A 17,487-nucleotide genomic window follows, 5' to 3' on the forward strand; every position below is an offset into this window, starting at 1 on the left:
GTACTTAATTAGCAAAATTAAAATCCTCTGAATCTACATGCGTAAGACAACTTCCCCTTTTTCTGTTATTTTTAAACCCCCAAGGAGTGGAAGAACTGAAAGAGATCTTTCGGTGTTGATTCAAAGAAACTAAAGTCTTTTTCCGTTCAGAAGAAGTAATTTCTTAAGGCAGCTCATATAGTCTTTAAATAATGATACTTTGTAGTAAAATCAAGTATTAGTCATACCTTGGGAAATTATATTCGATTTTATACTATGTAAATGTAAGTGCTTTTGATTCAAGCAGTGATTGAGCTCTGTGCCTTCCTGGCATTGGTGCTCAACGTCCTAAGAAAAGAACACCCAACTTTTGTCTTTCAAGTTTTGTGACCTTAAAGTCCAGGACTGCTCCTTCAGTCTTGCTCTCCTCCTCCAGGGCTATTTTAGGGAGGTTTGATGGGACCCATATCCACAATCTATCCAAGCCAAAGCAAGGTTACTGATGGGATCTCCTATCATTATGTTTACCCTTGAGAGTTCTCTCAGGTCAGGAGAATGGGGCAGCTGCAGGCTGGTGTTTATGCTGCCACCTCTCAGCCTTATAAGGAAAGACATCCCAGGGAGAGGAACGCAGACCTGTGTTACATGCTGTGTCCGTGTGGTATTCATACTTTTTACATGTGGGGAGGGCAGCTCACAGACCCTCTGGAGAGAACATTAGGAAAGCCCTGGACCCTCTTCCTGGAAAAAAACACATGCACACAAAAATTCTGACTCTGAAGCCCGTCCACGTACCCCTGTGTAGACCACACATGCAGCAGATCAATCTCATTCTTTGTGCTATATCACAAAAATCTGTAACATGGAAGAAAGAGAGTTCTGGGAGGATGATTAGAATGCGACATTCAGAAAGAAATTTTGAGTTTTAGTTCAAAGTTGGTTGTGTATTGAAAGAAAAAAAAACCCTCCATCAACTTTTCCCTGCAGCCGTGAATGTTTGGATTTCATTTCAAAGTTAATCAATGGGAAAGGCTCATTGGGAGTTCTGGGTGGTATTTCCAACAGAAACATTATGCTTTGACACCTCCCTGGTTAACCCCTCAAATCCTCCCAGAGCTGAATTTGGGTCAGATGACGACCTGGAGCTTGTAGTCTCTCTTTTTTTTGGGGGGCGGGGTACGTTGGGTCTTCATTGCTGCACACAGGCTTTCTCTAGTTGTGGCGAGCAGGGGCTACTCTTCATTGTGGTGCACGGGCTTCTCATTGCGGTGGCTTCTCTTGCTGTGGAGCACGGGCTCTAGAAGTGCAGGCTCAGTAGTTATGACACATGGGCTCAGTCGTTGTGGCACACGGGCTTAGTTGCTCCGCGGCATGTGGGATCTTCCCGGACCAGGGCTGGAACCCATGTGCCCTGCATTGGCAGGCAGATTCCTAACCACTGCGTCACCGGGGAAGCCCTGTAGCCTGTAGTCACTTCATTGGCTTAGTTTACAGCAATGTCGTCTGTTTCTGCCAACACTTTTGCAGTCCAGGTAGCACAGAATCCTCAGCTGTCTCTACGTTGTTTTGAACATATCCCAGCTCTTTCCTGATCTGGAAGCCTCCCTGGTCCAGTTGGAAATGAAGCCACTGCCTCCCATTTCTACCTTGGAAGGGGACGCATCCTTAGAGCATCTGAGAAGCTGCTGGAACTAATCCAGCCGGTCTTCCTCCCTAATGGGCGATTGGCAGACACCTAAAGAGCTATGGACTGGCTCAGACAGTCCAGCGCCCTGGTCATTTTACCTGTCAGTGTGACCAAGGTATTGACCCAGGAACATTTGGGACCCTATACACGTTCCCTCCGCCAAACTAACACTCTCTTTATGAGATCCCCCTTGTACCCGCTGTTTACTGAGGAAGGAAGCTATTTTTAACATGGTCAGAGACAGAACCTGATTGCTCCATCTGCCTGAAGGACAAGTTCTCCCAATCTGCTTTTTGTTCTCATTGAGTTTGATTTTTATCTCTGCTTTGTTATGCCCATAGCTCTCAGGTAGTGTGTAATTCCATCAACATCCAGTATTTTATCTTGAAAAATAAATCATCATTATTTTATGGGGGGAAAAGTTTTCCCAACGTGCTGCGTGTTGGCTACAGCTAACAGCGATTTGACAGACTCTTAGCTGATGAAGCCATGAGCCCTAATAATATTGCCTCTACCCGGAGCTGGGCTGCTTCAGGAGTTTTATTAATGTAATAAAATGTAGCTTTTACAGTTATCTACAGTATGTAATTACAAATGCATATTATTGATATTATCAGTGTGATGCTTGAGTTTCCTTTTCCATTAATGGAAACTCTGCATTTTATATATTAGTTATACAAAGAATTAATGATGGTTTATACAAGTCTGTCTACAAGTAGACATTTTAGAAGCAATTATACTCATACTAGAGCAGTCCTCTCCTGAATAATGGTTTTGTTCCAAAAGATGATTTTAAATGCATTTGTTCATAAATATAACGTGGTACTCTACAAGGAGTAAAATGAACACGGTCAGGAAAAGCTCAGTTTTACAAGAGAACAATAGATGTGGAACATGGCAGCAGTTCTTGAGAAATTTCATGCAAAGATATTTTCGTTTGACTTTATTCTTTGCATCACTAAAAGTGTTGATAACACGGACTCCAAACTCAACTTCCACCTTCCAGGCCACACATCACAGGGGCTTCGAGGCACTAGTTCTGTTCCCAGTTTCCTGGTTAACTGTACTCATCGTTCAGATCCCCAGCTCGAGCTCCATTTGCTCAAGGAAGTTTTCCCTTACTAAGTCAGAGTCTCCTACTGCGAGTTTCTTAGCAGTAAAAGTTTACTGATGGCAAAAAAGCAAAAAAGTTTCTTAGTTTCTTTGTACGTTTTCCCAATATTGCAATTTTGTGATTATTAATGTTATTATGATTAATATCTATCTCCCCCATCTCTCCGTTTTGTGAAGGCAATGTCTGCTGTGGTCCTCTCTCTAGTCCCCAGCGTCTTCAGTAACCAGCGTATAGTAGATGACGAATGATTGATTGAATGAATGAGTGAGCGAATCACAAAACAGTGCCTCATGCCAGGCATTGTAAGAGTCATGGACTCTGCCGCCAGACTTCCCAGTTTTGAATTCCAGTCCTGCCCCCTACTGCACGAACACATTTTCCACATCTATAAAATAAGAGCAATGATAATTCTTACCTTATGGGAGTGTTATGAAGTTTAGATAAGTTAATAGGTACAAATCACATTGAATTGTGCTGGACACATAGGGAGCACGTATATGTATCATTAAATAATAATAATAATTATTATTGTTGTCATTACCTCTGACTTTAACAGTGATAAAGAAGAGTCTTAAAAAAACTAAAGACCTCTAAAACCATTATGGGGAATTCCCTGGCTGCCCAGTGGTTAGGACTCTGAGCTTTCACTGCTGGGGGCCCGGGTTTGATCCCTCGTTGGGGAACTAAGATGCCACAACCCGCACAGTGTGGACCCCTCCCCCCCAAAAATTATGATGTTAAATCCCTGGAGTTCTTATCCTGATCCTTGTGGAAAATTGAATTTATGACCCAGCTGAGGACCCGTCCCTTAACCAAGTACAGCACATGTCCTTATTCACCATTTAAAAAAAATTTTTTTCCACTTTTACGTTGCCTCTCCTTACTAGAATTTTAAACTCTCTTGCTGGTTCTGCACTTGCAGGTCGTGAAGGGGTTAATCGTGTCTGGATGACACTTCAGAAGTAAGTCCTGGCTCAGCAAGTGTCCCATAGGCTACAGCTGAATTAACACGACCCCAGGCGCCACCGGTCCCATCGCTGGTGGTGTGACTCACTCTTGTCACTCATGCCCTGGAGGGGACCCCTCCGGACAGGTACTCAGAACAACCTTCCCAGCTCTCCTGCTCTTTCCAACCCATTTTTCTTTTCATTTTGTTTTTAATAAGGTATTTTATTTATTTATTTTGGCTGCGTTGGGTCTTCGTTGCTGCACGTGGGCTTTCTCTAGTTGCGGCGAGGAGGGGCTACTCTGCATTGCGGTGCGCGGGCTTCTCATTGCGGTGGCTTCTCTCGTTGTGGAGCACGGGCTCTAGGCGCACGGGCTTCAGTAGTTGCAGTACACGGGCTCAGTAGTTGTGGCGCGTGGGCTTAGTTGCTCCGCGGCATGTGGGATCTTCCCGGACCAGGGATCGAACCCGTGTCCCCCGCAATGGCAGGCGGATTCTTAACCACTGTGCCACCAGGGAAGTCCCTCCAACCCATTTTTCTAGGAGGATTGTCCTGCTTTACCAGATTCAGCCTTCCAATGCTCTGGCCCATTTTTAAAAAAGTGTTTTTATTGAAGTATAGTTGATTTACAATATCGTGTAAGTTTCAGGCGTACAGCACAGCGATTCAGTTATACGTGTACATGTATCTCTTCTTTTTCAGTGTACGTGTATCTATTCTTTTTCAAAGTCTTTTCCCATTTAGGTTATTACAGAGTATTGAGCAGAGTTCCCTGTGCTATACAGTAGGTCCTTGTGGGTTATCTGTTTCAGCCCATGATTTTTAAAACAATGCTAACTCCAGCTTGATTAAAAAGCCACCACACAGATCATCTCTAAAATTCAACGGCATTAAGGGTCTAGTCTGGACTTCTTAAGCAACCAGAGTTAAATGGAATTGGAATAAGAACTTTTGGTTTACGGAAGGTGAAAAAACTTCTAGAACACGTTTCTTCCCAAGAATGGGATGGACCTCATGGGGCTCATGAAATCTGAGGGGAAGAAGAGGTTGGCATCCTTATTTCAGAACTGGGAAGAGGGAGGGGAGGCTATGGTGTTCCTGGGGCAGTGGGCAGGTGTCAGCCCCCAAGCTGGGCCCTCCGGGGCAGTTACCTCATCTAATTCACAGTGAGCACAGCCGCTGTGGTCTCATCTTCATTCGACAGATTAAAGACTCGATGCTCAGAAGATTCACATCTTACGCTAAAGGTACCACAGATATCAGCTGGCAGAATTAATACCTGAACGCTGGGCTGACACACAAGTGCATGCTTTTTCATAAAGCAGGATGGGTGCCCTGTGAAAACTGTCCCCTCATCTGCCTGAACAGGGAGCTCTTCACCATGGAATAACGTCTACATCCCTTTCCTGTCATACAGTACAGCTACTGTTAATTTTCCTTTTTTTTTAATTAATTTTTATTGGAGTATAGTTGTTTTACAACGTTGTGTTAGTTTCTGCTGTACAGCAAAGTGAATCAGCTCTATGTATACTTATATCCCCTCTTTTTTAGATTTCCTTCCCATTTAGGTCACCACAGGGCATTGAGTAGAGTTCCCTGTGCTATACAGTAGGTTCTCATTAGCTATCTCTTTTATATATAGTATCAACAGTGTATATATGTCAATCCCAATCTCCCAATTCATCCCATCCCCTCCTTTCTCCCTCGGTAACCATAAGTTTGCTCTCTACGTCTGTGTCTCTGTTTCCGCTTTGCAAATAAGTTCATCTGTACCATTTTTCTAGATTCCACATATAAGCGACATCATATATTTGTTTTTCTCTTTCTGACTTACTTCACTCTGTATGACAAGTCTCTAGGTCTATCCATGTCTCTGCAAATGGCACTATCTCATTCGCTACTGTTAATTTTCTCTCCATATTTCCCTTCTCACTTATCTTCTAGAATGCTAAAATTGACCTCACCTCTGGGTTTTGGTACCTCACACAGACACCCTCTTTCCCAGCCTTGTTCTCTTCTCGGTGACCTCCACCCACTAGGGACATGGTGTGACCAGGTGTGACCGTCCCCAGCCCTCTGGGAACCTGAGCACACTCGCTGACCCTTCCCAGGATGCTCAGAGATCCTCTTGGATTTTGACATTTGACAGAAAAATCATGAATAAAACACACATGTAAACTTGGTCTTGGTCATTGGTGACTATATAGTTATCACTCAACAACCTTCCACCCTCAGGAATCAAGTCCAGACCAGTGATGACAAATGACACCAGCATAATGACCACAGTAATTCACCGTCCTGTTTACAAATATCATTCAGCAAAGTCAAGGTTAAAGCCACGTAATGGAACAAATTAAGGGGTGGTATTACAGGACCCTCCACAAGACTTGGTGTCCGCCTCAACTAAGACGCATAGCTGTATTTCATATTCATCTAAAATTTAAAAAATTTTTTCTCTGTAACAGCCTTAAAATACCTCAGGAGAGATTGTTGGAACCCTCGTGAAAACTTTTTTCAGAACTTTTAGCCCATAGAGTCTTCACTTTTTCAACTTCCTTTTTAAACCCCTGACTATGGACAATGTAAGATTAGGACAGCAGGATTGCTTTTTTCATAACTAACAACAGAATCCCATGAGAGTCTGACCAGTGTTAGCCCGATGCTACCATGTAATTCGCATTTATTATGGGGAAAAAAAGTCCATTTGGATTTTTTTTTAAGAAGCTGTAGTGAGAAGGTTCGCAGACATGAGCCCTGCCCTGACTTTGTGCAGAGGGAAGGCCGCTGAGCAGGGAGACCAGCGAGAGCAGCCCGGATGTGTGCAGAGACTCTGCATCCTTGGTTTTAAAGGGAAAGATGTGGAAAGAGAAAAGTACATTCTGAGATGAATGGGGGCACTGCTTAACCTGCCCCCTTTGTAATCACCCTGTGTATGAAACGAAGGGCAAGTGGGCGCTGCATTTTTAAGAGCTCCACAAGCTCACCTTTGGCGACACAGGATGTTTACAGATCCCCAGAGGGGAGGGTCAGGGTCCTCAGCCCACAGCCTCTGCTGACCGTCAACGCCACAGATCGGCAGTGATTTCACCTGATTAATAAATAACCACGGAGGTGAAAGAAACCATTTCACAATCTGCAAGTCGCCTCAATTTTCAAATTCCTTCAGGTCAAAAGCAATCACCAGCCAGGCTTTCTCCCCACCCCGGAAATATTTATTCTTCCTCTTCAGATGCAAACCATTCCAGAAGGTGACCAAAAACTACAGCAAGTGCGGCCTGCTTGTCCACAGCATTTACACGCCTTACGTACCCTAAAAGTATGTAGCTTATTAATGAACTGAGTTTCCAGCCTCTTCAATAAGCCTTTTTATTAGCATGACACTCCTTCACTTACAAGTGTCAAGCCATCTCGCCCTGTGTGAGCTTCCTTTCTGGTATTTAATATAAAGACAGAACAGTATTTATATCCCTCACAATAAGAGAACGGATTGTTTTCAGGTAATACAGCCATGGTGTGATAAAGAAAGAAGGAACCTTACAAAATGATAAATATTTTCATTAAAAAACTTTAAAACTAAAAGTTCAAAGATATGTTCTCCTCTCTTATTTCTTGTCAAAACATGACTTAAGACCCAAAACTAATCTACTTTCAATCTTATTCCATATTTCAGTGCTGTCTTAGTACTCAGCGGAGAGTATTGGAATACGATCATTTTTTATTTTGTTGATGTTACCGACAGCTTTATTTCACAAAGCAATCTTATACTACGTCTACCAGTGGCAGGTCACAGAGGTCAAATAGTCTCTCCTTACAGGTAGAGAGCTTATTAAACGGCACGTCTATTAAACCCGATGGACAACATAAGGAAACATTCCAGCAAAATACTTTAAACATAGTTCAATGAAGATATGGCTCCAAAGGGTAGTAAATAATTTAAACGGAGACCAATGAGGAATTTGTTATATTTTTTACTAGCATCTTCAAAATTACATTTCAAACAAAGTGGTTAGGATAGACAGAAACACAAAAGCTGCAGCGAAAGGCCCAGGTTCTATGGCAAATGTTCAAGAACGTGGCTACTTCGATGCAAATCCCAACATTAATTAATCAACAGTTCTATTGCCAAGTTCATTTAAAATAATCTAGGCGTAAATATTACATAATCGTGAGCTGAGATAACCGCTTTTAAAAAATCATCTTCCTGACTGTCATTTTTATTCTTGTTTTGGAAAACGGTTGATTATTAAATTCGATGTAAGATAACATTTATTCATGACACCACTTCGCTTCTAAAAGAAAAAAACTGCGTCAGAAGAGTACAGTCAAAATAATGTGAAAAATATTTTCTTAATTATTACATATTAAAATATTACACAATATTTTACATACACATCAAGTATTACATAATACCTGGTGTGAAAATCTAAATGTGATTACAAAGGATTTTGTAAAAGAAAAAAAGTTTTGATAATGCAGGATTTTCTTTTGTTCCCCTGGTATCTCTGGTAACTCTTCGATGATCAAAACATTGAATCTATCGTCTTTCTAATCACAGTGTTCCCCCCGTATTTGATTAACCACATTTACCAAAAAGAAAGAAGGGAATCCATGAAAGTGAACACAATTTCTTGTCCTCCCATGCAAGCTGTGGGTTTTCTACCAAAATGACAAACTGAATCAGTGCCTTTTGATAAGTTTATCATAAGTAAGAGTATTTATGACATAAATAAGAGACAGAGCCTCTTCATGTTTTTTTAACAAATTTATTTATTTTATTTTATTTATTTATTTTTGGCTGCATTGGGTCTTCGTTGCTGCGTGCGGGCTTTCTCTAGTTGCGGCGAGCGGGGGCTACTCTTCGTTGTGGTGCGCGGGCTTCTCACTGCGGTGGCTTCTCTTGTTGCGGAGCACAGGCTCTAGGCGCACGGGCTTCAGTAGTTGTAGCATGCGGGCTCAGTAGTTGTGGCACGTGGGCTCAGTAGTTGTGGCCGCAGGCTCAGTAGTTGTGGCTCGTGGGCTCTAGAGCGCAGGCTCCATAGTTGTGGCTTATGGGCTCTAGAGCGCAGGCTCAGTAGCTGTGGCGCACGGGCTTAGTTGCCCCGCGGCATGTAGGATCTTCCCGGACCAGGGCTCGAACCCATGTCCCCTGCATTGGCAGATGGATTACCAACCACTGCGCCACCAGGGAAGTCCTGAGTCTCTTCATCTTGATGTTGGTTACCTGGTGTCTGACCAGGCAGTTGGGTCCCTGATCTCTTACCAAGAATATAGACGACTTGATCAAGGGTCACTAGTAGATTCGCCTGGCAGGACAATTAATAAGATACAGAAACGTAAAACATGAGTTGTTAAAGTTAACAATTACCTTCCCTCCCAGCATCACTCCAAAGGCACCGTCCCTGCTTCAGCGCCCAGTAAATCATCTACCTAAATGCATTTGCACCCAATCATTTTTTAAAGTCACAATCTTTGCAGTGTCAACTTGTCAAGGGTCAGAGGGAAGAGCAGGCAAGATTCCCACATCAATCTGCTTGTAGAAACCGTCTCATTTCATTTCAAATCACCTGCTGTGCTTGAAGCCGACGATGGACAAACCGTCTTCCTCCATAAAACCGTGACAGCCCAGGTCGAACTTGGGCCATCATTCATCGGGGCAAGTCAGGCCGCTTCTGTCATTAACTACTTTTAAACGGCTGTGCGGGCTTAAGTGATCTTGCAGGGCAGCCACAGATATAAATACTGTTTGGACAGTTTAATGTCGAGACCATTCCTCTGAGATGAAAACTGTGTAACCCAATAGAACAGTTGTCGATACAAGGATTAAGGTGCCTGTATTGTTACTGGGAGCCGTGCCTTTACATGGGTTTTGTGTACATGACCCCATAGGAGACTCTGAATGTTGTCCATCCACCTGACACAGCTCCTAGACAGTGTTCTGAGAATATTAAAAACGACTTCAGGCATTCAGAGGGCCACCCTTCGGTAAGCGTTCTTAGAGGTTTTACATTTGTCCTTGAGAGGCTGATGGGAAAATGAGGGCACCCTGCTGCTGTGGGCGGCTCCAGAGTCTCATGGTCAATTGGAATCTCAAAGGTCTACAGCTGGCCATAAAATCAGGGTGGGCAGTACAGTAACTTGTGCACAGAAGAGTCACGATCGAAGAAATAAGGCTGAAATGATGATCCCATCTCCTTTAGAGAGCTCTTTCCTGGAGGCCAACACTGTAATATCTAAAGGTGACAATTAATATGTACCCAGTACTTAGCATATATGGGGCACGCACTAAGTGCTTTGCATGCATGACCTCATTTAAATCTCACAACCCAATGAGAAATCTATTTTTAGTCCCACTTTACAGGTGAGAAAGCTGTGGACCAGAACTGGTAAAAATCTGCCCCCGGGTTGCACAGCTGGTAACAAATGTTGTGTCTGATTCAGGAACTAGTACAATCAGCCACGGCGCTAGACCACCTCTGCTATAATGATGTTCCCTGTGAGAAATTCCACTTGCTGGACTTATAAAGTATTTATAATACACACTGGCTTAGCTCTCTTTAACATGCTTTAGCTGTGTGCAAAAACAGTCTGAATCATTAAAAGAAGAGAGTTGCTAAGTTACTCGGAGAACTCGAGTGAGTTAAATCCAGCCGATATACAAATAACATGAAGACTTTTCAGGGGGTGTGTGGGCATGGATAGTTCTGAGAAAATCCATTTCGAAATCCTCAGTGTCAGTATGTTTTCTTTCCTAAAATTGGTCTACCTGAGTAAACATCATACACATTCTAATTTTCTACCCCATTCACAACTGCAATTCTCCAACCTTACTTCAAAGGCACCCACTCCACCCCCGGAGTCTTACCCGGCCCCCAAGGTGAAAATCTCCAAGTCACCAAAGACTATCTACCAGGTCCCTGAAGATCCCTCCACAATTTATCCTGTGAAGAAATGAATTTCAACCAAGAGGTTTCTGTGTTTAAAACTCATCTATCGGGACTTCCCTGGTGGCTCAGTAGTTAAGAATCCACCTGCCAATGCAGGGGACAGGGGTTCGAGCCCCGGTTCGGGAAGATCCCACATGCCGTGGAGCAACTAAGCCCGAGAGCCACAACTACTGAGCCCGCGTGCCACAACTACTGAAGCCCACACGCCTAGAACCTGTGCTCCGCAACAAGAGAAGCCACCGCAATGAGAAGCCCGCGCACCGCAACGAAGAGTAACCCCCGCTCGCCACAACTAGAGAAAGCCCGCGCACAGCAACGAAGACCCAACGCAGCCAAAAATAAATACATTTAAAACAAATAAATTTTTAAAATAAATAAATAAAACTCATCTATCGAATGTTGTAATACATACTTACGGTGTTTGATCGATTTCTAATGCTACCTCAATATGGGAGGAAAGTGTTAACCTTTAGAACCTCACAGTTGTAGGAATTGGAAACAAATTCAATTTACATGCAGAGTTTTGTAGCAGAGAATTACATGGTAACTAGTAAGGCTTTCAAACATAAAGATATTTCATCAGGATAAAATTCTGTGGGGAGTAAGAATGGAAATACAATTTCAGGAAGAAAAAGAACAATGTTATAGAAGATGATGATTTTTTTGAACGGATGCTGCTGAATATAAAACCACCATGATATTCATATTCCTTAGGGTACATTCAAATCAAAGTTTCTCAAACCTCAGCACCGTCGACATTTTGCCCTGATAATTCTTCCTTGCGCATTGCATTATAGGATGTTGAGCAGCATTCCTGATCTACACACACACGCACACATACACACACACACACACACGCACACACACACAGAGTTGTGACCACCACAAATGCCTCCAGATGTTGCCCAAATGCTTCCCTGGGAGGCAAAACCATCTCTGGTTGAGAATCCTTAAACAAGGGACGTAACATTTATTACACGTTTTCCAAATTTAGTATTTAAACTTATGATGAAAAATGTTAAATTGTTCACTAGGAATTATGCAAGAGAGAACACAATTTTTCAAAATTACTTTTAGAGGAGTACATGGACAAACACATTTCAAGACCATCAAGTTCAATAGAAACATTCGTGGCCAATGCGGGGTGAGCAGGAAGAATGTGGGCCGAGCCCGGGACCCCAGGGGACCTTGGCGGGGGCTCATCCCTCTCAACCTTAACTGCCAGGTGACCCAGACCCACAGAACTTGAAGAGTAGCTGGACCATCCTAAAGGCAGGAGCAATGTCATATTGGAACATGGCGACTTTGAATAAAATGAGCAATTTAAAAGAAGCAGAAATAACAACCAGTGTGCACTCTTCTTCAACAATTGCAAAGTGACATCTTTTGAAGGCTAAATCGAGAAGGCCAGGTTCGGGGGAACATGAAGAATTTCCCAGAAATGTTAAGAGCAAAAGGTCACAGATGACATGGAATTTCTGTGACTCTGTTGTAGTTCTGTGTATCGTAGTTATCCATGCTTACAGGGCACTTGCAAAATTGTTTCACTATCATCATCTGGATACAAACTTGGGAGTCTGGAGTGGGTAGAGCCCAGGGGACCTTAGTTTCTCGTAGGCCTGATGAACAAGCCACACACCAGAAGCCAGGCCGGATGAGGGACCAAACCACCTATCAGACTGTGGCAGGAAAACCACAACCCCTAAAAAAAAAAAAAAACAACAATGGAAACCATCCTGTTATTTTATATTAGTTATACCATCACCTAGCTACATCTATTGTATAGTATCAGATATTTACAGTAATGATCCTCAAGTATCAACTAAATATCAAAGTGTAAGTACAACCTTCTTCTTGGATATCTTTAATGACTTTTTTTTTAATGACTCAACTAAGTTAAAAAAAAAAGTTCATAATAGCAGAACTAGGAAATGCAGATAGGCAAAACCGAGGAGATGAAATTACCCGTAAGCTTATCACTCAGAGATAACAAAAGTAGAATCTCGGGCATATTCTTTTGAAACTCTGTGTTAAAATTGGCACCTTGGGCTCTGTTCCAACCCCTGTTTTTTGCTAATAAACTCTCCAGATGCCCCCTTTTATTTTCATGGTCCTCTGCAACGATAATGCCCTTATGAGGGGTCGTCTCTCCTGACCTTGGGGAGAGCTTCGCTCCAGCTTTATAAGTGAGGAAGCAGAGGCCCGGGAAGCTCAGGGTCTCAAACCCACATCCTGTGCTCTGTCCTCTGAGCCACGAGCCTCCAAAAACGAAAGTAGCAACAGTCCTGGAAGCGGGCCGCATGTTCACTTCCAGGTGAGCTGCCAACGTGAAAACACTTTCATACATTTGATCCTAGTTAAGAAGGATCAAAGCAGAAACAGACTCAGAGACACAGAGAACAGACTTGTGGTTGCCAAGGAGGAGGGAGGGTGGAGGAGGGATGGACCGGGAGTTTGGGGTCAGCAGATGCAAACTACTGCCTATAGCATGGACGGACAAGAAGGTCCTACTGTAGAGCACAGGGAACTATATTGAATATCCTGTGATAAACCATAATGGCAAAGAATACGAAAAAGAATGTAGGTATGTGTATAAGTGAATCACTTTGCTGTACGCCAGAAACTAACACAACGTTGTAAATCAACTCTACTTCAATAGAAGAAGAAGAAGAAGAATCAGCCAGCCAAGGGTGCATTTGGTACCTGAATCTTTAAAAGCAAAGAAAGTCAGGACGCTTCATCCTTGGATGTTCAGAACAATCTTTCTGGAAAGTTCTACCTGGATTCTAACAGGCTGCAGCTCCGTTGCTGGATATGTGAATACATCCATCCAGCCCCGGGGGTGGGGATTGACAACACACAAACGAAGGCTTAACAACAAGAAGGTTAGTACTGATGAGAGGGGTGTGGTACCACGCAAGCCAAATACTGCAGCGCCCAGCAAACAAAGGAACGGCAGGGTCAGGAGACTAGCGTTCACACCCTCAGCCTATGTGCCAGGCAGCGTCCTGGGCTCTGGGGACACAGCGATGGTACAGACCAGGCAGCCAGGTGCATTGGGTCAAGCCAGGCAACTGGGAGCTTAAACCCTTCTGCCCCTCCCTCGGCCAACAAGGCAAACTCTGTCCTCTCTGAGCCTCAGCCTCCTCGACGACAAAATGAAGGGAATGTCTAGTCCCTTGTATGAAATCAGACAATATATCTAAACTACATGGTACATAGTAGGAGAACACTTGTTGTTAGGGGAAGCTCACCTTGACTGAGAGCTGACCAGGTCCGAGGGGTTGTGCCATCACGTCACACGCGTTAGTTCATTTAACCTCGTAATTTAGCCTCATCCTGCGGTGTGGACTCGGAGGCATGGTAACTGGTCCAAGCACGTCAGGCACCGAGGGTAAGGTCAGTATTCAAATCCAGAGGACCTGTCTCCAGAGCTGGTGCTCAGGGACGCTCGAAGTACGTTAAATGAACAGCAAATCTCCAGGGATAACAACCCGCAAAGAGCTGGCATTATCCAAGACTCTTCAAACATGAATGTAATAACCACAGTTAATGAGACCAACTTGGGAATTCCCTGGTGGTCCAGTAGTTACGACTCCAAGCTTTCACTGCCGAGGGCACGGGCTCAGTCCCTGGTTGGGGAACTAAAATCCCGCAAGCCGCATGGCTCAGCCAAAAAGAAGAAGAAGAAAAAAAGAGGCCGATTCTATGGAACTTCTACAGAAGTAGTATTTTTTACATGGAATTAGTACAGTGTGTTTTATAGAATAGATCAACAAAATAGTGATAATGCTGATTTTATTATTTTATTATTATGAGTTCAATGTTTGCCTGCCAGGGTTAGCACACGGTCACTACCTGCCGGGTGCACAGCCCCTGGGGGTGAGGCCAGAGGGCTGCACTCTGCCCTTCTTGTCTAAGGACCGGGCAGGAGCTGAGCTTTCAGATGGGGGACTGGAAAGCCAATGCTGGAAACTGAGAGGAGCCCCACCCTCTTGCCACCTGGATCCCTCACCTTGGCTGGCCAAGTCTTCCTACCCTGGCAGCTGCACCTGGAGGAGGTGCGCCCCCGCACCTCCATCCCATGGATGTAGCCTCTGCCTTCCTGGTCCCCGACCTTGGAGGGCCTTCCGTGCAGCGTGGCTGCTTCTCCATCCTCCTCTCCCGCCTCCCTCAGTGGTCCCCCTGCCACCCCACCTGCAGCTCCCTCTCCAAGCTCCCACCCCTACCTCCTGCATCTTCAGTACATGGTCTTGCCTCCTTGCCTATGAACACAGGCAGAGCCAGAACTCTCAGCTCTCGGGGCTCTGCCTGCTTCTCCCCACCTGCCCCCCAGGACCCCACCCTCTGTGGGCCAGGCACCGCTGCACAGTGAGGAAACGTGGAAGACACACTACGGGCTTGCAGGAAGCTCACTTGCCTCCGCCTGCCCCTCCCCTGTCCACAGTGAGATCCTGGATCTGGCCTTCAGAGCGTCCCCTCCTGAATCCCCCGGGACCTTGTTCCATGAAGCATCCCGTCACCAGGCACTTCTGTTTCTAATCTCTCCTTTTCAACCGCCTCTCCAGCCTAAACACGGGCTGCAGAATTCTCCTTCTGTTTAGTTTCAAAGCATTCTTTTCATACACACACTACTATATATAAGATAGATAACCAACGAAGACCTACTGTCTAGCACAGGGAACTCTACTCAGTATTCTGTGATAACCTATATGAGAAAAGAATCTGAAAAAGAATGAATATATGTATAGGTATAACTGTATCACTGTGCTGTACACCTGAAACTAACACAACATTGTAAATCAACTACACTCCAAAAAAAAATTCTTTTTAATTAAATAATAAAGCGTTCTCTTAGCCCTCACTCTCCTTCTAGCAACCTTCCACATTCTCCCAACTCTCTACATAATTGAAAAAGTGAGTCTCGCCTCCCCAGGTCCCCTCCCTGCAGTCTGGCCTCCACCCGCAGTGCAGGCTGGCAAAAGTCCACTCTGGAGAAGGTAACTCGGAGGACGCCCTCCAGCCTCGTCTGATTTCATTACGACAGGGAGGCCTCTGTGTACGGTATCGGGCCCTTTTCACCACTCTCTCTTCCCTGACACTATTTTCCTTGGCTCGGCCCCTTTCAGATTCCCTCCCTGACCCTCCTCCTCCCGACCCACAAGCAGCCGTGTCCACCTGGGCGCCCTTAGGCCTCCGGCTCTCACTCTGGACACACATTCCCCTTGACCTGTGAACTGTCATCCCTCGGACACAGCCCCAGACGAGATTCTTCTGCCAATCCTTTTTATAAGAGGAAAAGAAAACAATATAGGGGACTTCCCTGATGGTCCAGTGGTTAAGACTCGGTGCTTTCGCTGCCGGGGCTCTGGGTTCAGTCCCTGGTTGGGGAACTAAGATCCTGCAAGGCCCAAGGCGTGGCCAAAAAAAGAGAAAACAATATAAATAGCCCAAGCCGTTCCACAAAATGAGCACCCGTGACTCTGGTTCCCTCGGTATCTCTTTCCCTAAATGCCTCTGGACGGTGAGTCTCATGTTTCCAGACACTCCTGGCTCCGAATGCAAGCCACGGCTTCCTCCCAGGTTCAACTCAAACTCTGGAGCAAAAGGTGTCATTGTTGGACTTGGACGTCACCCTCCAACCCAGCGCCTTCTCAAGAGTTTTCAAGTATAATATACGCAATTTCACCTCATACCTTACCTTAATCTGAAGAAGGTGTAAGGTCTAAAGTCAGCGAGAAGGTGAAACTGAAATATACTCAAAATTACTCCCTGGAAAGTCCCATGCATGGTCCATAACACACAAAACACTATTCGGATACATATAATCCTATACAATAATGCATATGGATACAGTGAGGCCCAATCTGTAAAAAAGAGTATGCAAAATACTTTAGAGCTGAACCACTAGATGAGGGTTAGCTCACATTCCGAGTCCCTATTGTAGGAGAAATGCAGAGGTCAATTTGCACTTGTAAATTGTTATATTTGGGACTTCCCTGGCGGTCCAGTGGTTAAGACTCTGCCCTTCCAATGCAGGGGGTGCAGGTTCGATCCCTGGTTGGGGAACTAAGATCCCACATGCCCTGTGGCCAAAAAAAAAAATCATAAAACAGAAGCAATATTGTAACAACTTCAATAAAGACTTTAAAAATTGTCCACATTGGGGCTTCCCTGGTGGCACAGTGGTTAAGAATCCGCCTGCCAATGCAGGGGACACGGGTTCGAGCCCTGGTCCGGGAAGATCCCACATGCCGCGGAGCAACGAAGCCCATGCGCTACAACTACGGAGCTTGTGCTCTAGAGCCCACGAGCCACAACTATTGAGCCCACATACCACAACTACTGAAGCCCGCTTACCTAGAGCCTATGCTCCACAACAAGAGAAGCCACTGCAATGAGAAGCCCGTGCACAGCAACGAAGAGTAGCCCCCGCTCGCCGCAACTAGAGAAAGCCCGCGCACAGCAATGAAGACCCAATGCAGCCAAAAAATAAACAAATAAATAAATAAATAAATTTATTAAGAAAAAAGGTCCACATCAAAAAAAATCTTTTAAAAAGTTAAGTTATATTCATATCTGATCCTTACTATGTAATCAATGCTTCTTAGCTCTCTCTAAAGGGTCCCAGAAAATCTCCCCAGAGAATAAGGGCAGGAGTTGACCCCTCTTTCCTGCTCAATCAGTGTCATTGAATTAAATGGGAACAATATATAAAAAGATTGAGGGGGCTTCCCTGGTGGCGCAGTGGTTGAGAATCTGCCTGCCAATGCAGGGGACACGGGTTCGAGCCCTGGTCCAGGAAGATCCTACATG

This window comes from Eschrichtius robustus, chromosome 3 (assembly GCF_028021215.1).
Source record: "Eschrichtius robustus isolate mEscRob2 chromosome 3, mEscRob2.pri, whole genome shotgun sequence".
Lineage (NCBI taxonomy): Eukaryota > Metazoa > Chordata > Mammalia > Artiodactyla > Eschrichtiidae > Eschrichtius > Eschrichtius robustus.